The 7,122-nt window shown below is 35.0% G+C and overlaps 1 long non-coding RNA gene across 1 annotated transcript; it reads left to right on the forward strand.

Annotated features, from left to right (window-relative positions):
* The first annotated feature begins 2,413 nt into the window (after positions 1-2,413).
* On the forward strand, positions 2,414-6,536 carry LOC116421180. The gene is made up of 3 exons (XR_004231481.1): positions 2,414-2,564; positions 5,199-5,354; positions 6,395-6,536. It is a non-coding gene; the product is annotated as an uncharacterized LOC116421180 (long non-coding RNA).
* The last annotated feature ends 586 nt before the right edge of the window (positions 6,537-7,122 follow it).

Consider the following 7,122-nt stretch of genomic DNA (forward strand, 5'->3'; position numbering starts at 1 on the left):
AAGTCTTCTAGTTACTAGTTCAGTACTCAAAGTAACTTACTTCCATAAAGTCACATAGTTAGGAAGAGTGTTGATACTCAAAATCCAGCTTGGATTAAATACATTATATTAAATATTAAATACATTAATTCTTTTAAGAAATCTCATTCAACTAAATCTGCAAAATCTGCATTGATTTAGCAGGACTAGATTGAGAAACATTTTTAACATGATTTAATTCATTTCTGTTGCTGAAGAGGCTCAAATGTCTCTCTTGCCCATGTAACCTTTAGCTCTTCCAGTCTCTGATTAAGAATGTTGTGGTACATTGGACTCTGCAGGGCAAAAAGTAGTCATGTTGGCTCTTAGTCTTCATGATAATTATGAATGTCACTCAACTTCTTCGGCTTAGTATGTCATGGAGAAATAGAGCACTTGGATCCTGAAAGACATAGATCCAAATACTGTTTCTGACATTAGCTATGAGCTTCAGTCTCCTCATTTGTAAACTATGGACAATAATATGTAGTATCCCTACTACATAGTGTTATTGTGAGGATCAAATGAGTGTATCCAAACACCTTGCAGGCCTTAAAGTACTTCTTAAATTTTTGTCATTTCCCATTTTGCAAATGGTAAACTAAGGATCAAATTATTAGATTGCAAAGATGAAATCCAATGTCATTTTCTGTATTCCCAGGGCAGTGGGATCTATAGATCTATCTAAGATCTATAAGATCTTATACATGAGGGAAAAAAAACTGTCCCTATCTCATTTAACTCTGGTACTGAAAGACATGGATAAAAAAAAATCAGTTGGGTGCCAAAGTAAATTCAGTGAATAGGGTAAACAGTACTGTTTACAGAAATGGAACTCTTAACTTCCTTTGAAAGGTTCAGTCATGTCTGATTCTTCATGACCCCAAAGGGTTTTCTTGGTGAAGATACTGAAGGGGTTCACCATTTCCTCCTCCAGTTCATTTAAAAAAAAAACTGAGGCAAGCAAGATTAAGTGATTTGTCCATGACCCCACAGATAGTAAATATCTGAAGCTGGATTTGAACTCAGTTATTCCTGACTCCAGGACTCAATCCTCTATACTACCCAATTGCCTTTTAATTCAGACATTGTTTTAAAATAAAAAATAAACAAAAGAGGGGGGCCAGTAGGAAAAGCTCTAGAATTAGAAAACTTGGCCTAATTCAACCCTTGACTTGTCATATGACTTACTGTTATGAGCCAAAATAGTCCTACTGTGTCATTAGCTAAAATTCCCTTCTATTTTACAAATCTTGTATTTGGCACAGAGTCTGGCAAATAAGACTTTTATAATATACTATGATGTTTATTGAACTTAATACTTCATTATTATCAGAAGGAGTTCTAAGACTTTTCCTTAATAATTTCACTCATTTAGAGGGAATATGGTATACTCTACTATATAACTGGTCTTATGGGTAAAGATGTATATCCTTGTTCTGAAATATGCTGGCTGAGTGATGCTAAACAAGAGATTTCAACCTTTTAAGTTTCAGTTTCCTCAACTGTAAGATAGAGATAATTGTGGTTAGATGAGAAGAGCTTTTCTATAATTCTTTGTAAATGTGGGTTTTATAACAGAACTTCCTCTCATTCGCTACTGTTTTTACTTGTTTTGTGCTCTCATTTAACCCCGAGTACTTTTTCTTCCACAATTTTCCTTCTTTGGACAGCTCACTGACTAGTGAATGGAGAGATAGGAATAAAAAAAAAAAAATCAGTCGGGTGCCAAAATGAATTCAGTGAAAAGGGTAAACAGTCCTGTTCACAGAGATGGAGCTTTCAGCCTCCTTTGAAAGGTTTGCGCTAATGTGGCATTGAGTAATGAGATCCATTCTTTGTCTATGATAATTTGGTTTTTTATACTGCTTTTTGCCCCCTGCCTCTAAGAAAATCAATACATATAGAATTTGGGAAAGTGAAAGAAAGTAGAGAACCATGATGTATTCACAAACTATAAAAGACATTGCCTTTGACCAAGGAGATGAGATCATCAGACTTCAATAAGTCATGTATTCAGCAAAATGGATACAGAACTGAACTAGGAATTGGAATGACCTGAGTTCAAATCCCATCAAACACAGTTAGCTATGTAGCCCTGGAGAAATCATTTAACTCCTCTGTGCCTCAGTGCTCTCCTTTATTAAATGAAAGGGTTGAATTCAAATCCCAAAGGTTCCTTTGGACTCTAAATTGATGGTACTCTGACCTTTAATCAGGAAAAAGGGCACAAAAATACAGCTATATAAAGGACAACTTATTTTTCTCCACTGTCTCTAACCCCATCGTCTATGCTAGAATCTTCTGAGCTCCTCTTGATCTGATTAGTCACAATGGGATATACCATACCTTGATCCCAATACAGTGATGTCATTTAGGCATTCTTCAAGGGCAAGGAACAACTAACTAATCTCATGTTCTACAAACATGTTAGAGTCTCTCCTATTCTAAGAAACAAAAAACAAGCAAACCAATCAAAAGCAACTTTTTTTTACTGGGACCATCTCTTCAAGTTATCATTCTATATTTCTACTTCTCCTTTATTGGTAAAAATAGAGTAATCAGTCTCTGCTTAAAATCTTTAATTCCACTCACTTTCTCCTCAATCTCTTGGAATTGACTTTCCATCTCTACTATTCAACTAAAACTACTTTGTTTAAGTAATTTCTGTATGGCGCCATCACCTTATCATCAACTCCAATGGCTCTTCTTAGACCTCATCCTTGATGTTTCCGCTACATTTAACATTGTTGACACTGTCCTTTTCCCTGTTTATTCCCTTAACCTAACTCTGTTCTAGTCTATGACAATCCTTCTTAGTCTCATTGATCAGTTCCTCTTCTTCCTTACTGCTTCCCCCATCCAAATATGATGATTCTCCAAAGCTCTGCCCTCACACTCATCTTTTCTCTCTGTCTTCTCCATCTGTGGACTTCTTTGGCCTTTATGTCATGCCCCCATTAAATCATCATCGAAAAATATCTTCATCTTGCAAGATCAAATCAGACTTACTTCTCACATTTCATCACTATTCTGACCCTCTCATTGAAGGGTAGAGTCATAAAATCATGGCAGCTTTCTTTTGTGTATTGTCTGTTAGATTTTTCTACTAGATTATAAACTCCTTGAGGGCAGTGACCATTTTTCTTTGTATATCCAGAGCTTATTATAGTGTCTGTCACAAAGTAGACACTTAATACGTGTTTTTCAACAATTGACTTGGCTATCTCATGCACTCTTGTGATTTCAATTTTCAAATTTCCATGGAAGTGATTTTAAAATCTATATGCCCATATCTAATATGTTGTCTCATATCACCTTCTGTCCCATCAGTTGCTATACATAACCTCCTGAACAATATTTCAAATTCAATATGTTTAAAACTGAACATTCCTCCAGGCTCCTAAAAAACTCTGTCCCTCTTCCTAATTTCCACATTTTTCACAAAGGTACCACCATTATTCTAGTTATGCAGTCTTACAACTTTGGGGCCTTTCTTGACTCTTCTATCTTCCTTGCTTTCCAGAGGCAATTCTTTGCCAAGTTCTGTTTAGTTTCTCACAAAAATATCTTTCCTAAATGTTCTCTGCTTTCTGATCTCCTTTCTAATTTCATTACCATAGCTATATTTCAAGCTTTCACCTCTCATTTAAACTAGTGTGATAGACTAATTTTTCTCCCTTTCTTAAGTGTTGCCCTTTTCAATCTTTCCCTTCGCACTAGTACCAATGTGATCTTTCTAATGTACAATTTGATCATATCAATGTCTTGCTCAAAGAACCTTCAAAGGCTCCTCTCCAAATCACCTGCAGAATAAAATATAAAGCTCTAAGTCTGGCATTCAAGGTCCTTAACAATCTGATCCCTTCATTTCTGTTCTGATATCACAGCATTCTTCTTTGTACATTCTTTCCTCCAACCAGAGGATTCTTTTACACCTCACCTAAATGTCTACACATCTAATTACCCAATCTTATAATGGAATCCCCTCCACTTTATTCTCTTTTCTCATAAATTAAAATTCTCTCTTTCAAGGTACAATTTGAGAACATCTTAGTCCATAAAACCTATCCTTACCTCACAGCTGAAAATATTCCCTCTCCTTGAATTCCTGAATCAATTACACATTCAATAAACATTTATTCAATATTTTCTGTGCCATACACTGCACTGTGCTAAGCGCTGGGGATTCAAAGAAAAAGATGAGATCATTTTTGCCCTTAGGGAGCTTATATTCTTCTCTTTGATTCTACTGTTTTGAATTCTTCCATCAATGCAAATTACAAATTAGTCCATAATTGAGTATGTGAGCAGAGGTACTGGAGACTTGGAAGTTTAGTGATTTGCCTAAGATCACATGTTTGATATCTGAGGCAAGTTTAGAACTTAGATCTTCCTATGTACTTTATGCCATGATGCCCATTTTAGGAACTTTATAAATACCTGTCAAAATTTATTGAACTAAATACCAAGAACAAAATGAAAGAAGACTTGTGTTAATATTTCCAGTGTTAGAACTTAATTCAAACAGATGTTCTTCAAAATTCTATTTAGCTCATTTGTTATTATTTGATCATGTCTGACTCTGTGACCCATTTGAGTTTCTTGGTTGTTTTTTATTTGTTTGTTTTGGTTTTTGTTTTGTTTTGTTAGTTTGTTTGTTTTTTGGCAAAGATCCTTCTCCAGAATTTTACAGATAAGAATCTGAGGCAGAGTTAGGAGACTTGCCCAATGCCAATAACCAGTATCTGAGGCTGGATTTGAACTCAGATCTTCCTGATTTCAGGCCTGATTTCAGAGCTGCTCTGCTCATTAGTAGTTAGTATTAGAAAATAACAAAGAAAGGAGTCAGAACTACTTTTCCTATCTTCAAGAAATTCTTTTTGATTTCTTATTTGAACAGTATGATTTTCTAGCGTGATAGATAGTATTCTTTTGGGAACTTCCAGATGAGGAAACTCCCTCTACCAATGCAGGTTTGGCTCCTTTTGGACTTTTAGTCTTAGTGTTGTCTAGAGTATTTAGAATATATGTGACTTACTAAATGTCACACAAACAGTATGTGCCATTGGTGAAACTTAAATCTAGTCTTCCTCATGCCACACTAACTCTCTTACCAGTTTGTCATGTTTGCCATATAATTTTATCACTTACACCATTCTCTCTCTCCCTCTTCACAGTATGAAGGTGACACAGCCTTCTCAAAAATTATGATAGAAGAGCATAAATTCTGGGAAGTCCTACCAAGATTTCAAGGATGATCTCAATGAATAATTATATTTCTGTTGTTCAAGAAGTAGCTCAACTCAGATCTTCAAGGCTCATCCCCGTAAAAGGTAAACCACAAGTGATTTATTTTAGCCAGATCAACTAAAGAAATTATTTACTAAGCAGGAAGGGGTTGTGTTCTGCTACAAGAGGTAGTGTCCCCTTAATGAAGAAATCACTGCTTTTGAGATAAATTTAACACACACACACACACACACACACACACACACACACACACACTTGAATTCACTTATACCATTCCTAAGGAACAGCAGAAAAAGAAATAGAATAATTCATCCCTTTTCCTTTCAAACCAAGATCATTGGACTAGTGGGCATGATCTCCCTTCTCCCTAATAATAAAGAGCTACTTCTGGTTCTGACTTTTTGTTAATGAATAGAATAACTAATAATAGGCTACATACTGACAGCTCTTCATGTGTAACAAAGTATTTTCACAAACTGAAATTATTGGTGAAAATATTTTCAATCTTATTTTGTAGAGGAGGAAATTGGAACTTGCCCAAGACTATATAGCCAATAAATGGCAAAATCAAAACTTGGAATCCAGCTCCAATGTCATTTCCTTTTCCATAACCACGTTTATTGATTATACAGAATTTAAATGTCATCGAGATATCCAAACTGACAGTATTGGCTTATTAAAAAAAGTCAATTCATCAGTCAACATGGAGATAGTCTTCACCTAGTTGCTTGGAGAATTGGACTTCATGGTATATTTGTAAGATGAAATATTTATAGAATATTTGTTATTCAAAGTACCAGAAAGTCGTGCTGTGCCAGTGTATTTCCATGTCCACTGAGTTGATATTTCATGCTTATTGACTCAAATATATCCATATCATCTTACCTTTTCTTTGTTATGCTTCCAGGAAATTTATTCATCTTTTATTTTGTAAAACTCAGTCCCATTTTGTCTATGTTCAGTTTGTCTGGCCATGAGATAGAAGATGGAGAACTATTAATGTACTAAAGAACTTTAAAATTAAAAATGAGGCCATGAACGATGGTTCTAAGGTTAGATAATAGCTATTGGGAACTCAAAATAGTCATTTGATTCTGCCTTTTGTCCCTTTTCTCTATTGTAGAAGCCCTGAATTGCCTATTCCTGACTCCCATGAATAAGTCAATCAAAAGTTACTGCTTTGAGTCAAAGATCATTGCAAGGCATACAGAACTAAGAGTGAGTTTAGGGGATGCTTCAAAATAAATTACAAAGTTGAAATAGATTTTTATGTATCTTTCCAGAATTGAACCTGTTCTTGTGACTGATTGAGGCAAAACAGTACTACACAAAATAACAGTTTGGTCACGTATACTTGTTGTGTATCTAATTTATATTTTAATATATTTAACATCTACTGGTCATCCTGCCATCTGGGGGAGAGGATGGGAGGAAAGAGGGGAAAAATTGGAACAAGAGGCTTGGCAATTGTCAATGCTGTAAAGTTACCCATACATATAACCTGTAAATAAAAGTTTATTTAAAAAAAAACGGTGCTACACTAATTAAAAAAAAATATATATTGAATTTCAGAAGTAATTCATAAAAAGAATTAACAGAAATTGTAACATTACTCAGTTTAAAATTAGTGTCTCCAATAATAATCCCTGATTTTAGGAGCAGACAGTGGGGAGAAAAGACTTAGAGGGCAGTGTGTTGGGTCAATTCTCTTAGAAGTATATATGGAGGGTATGAGCAAGAAACCCTCTAGTTGAGAAGGCATAGATAGACTGCGAAATGTCCTAGAGAAAGAAAGACCTATCAAAGAAACCATAGGTTTATTGATTATTATATGTGTATCTACAACTAGAC

This window comes from Sarcophilus harrisii, chromosome 2 (assembly GCF_902635505.1).
Source record: "Sarcophilus harrisii chromosome 2, mSarHar1.11, whole genome shotgun sequence".
Classification (NCBI taxonomy): domain Eukaryota; kingdom Metazoa; phylum Chordata; class Mammalia; order Dasyuromorphia; family Dasyuridae; genus Sarcophilus; species Sarcophilus harrisii.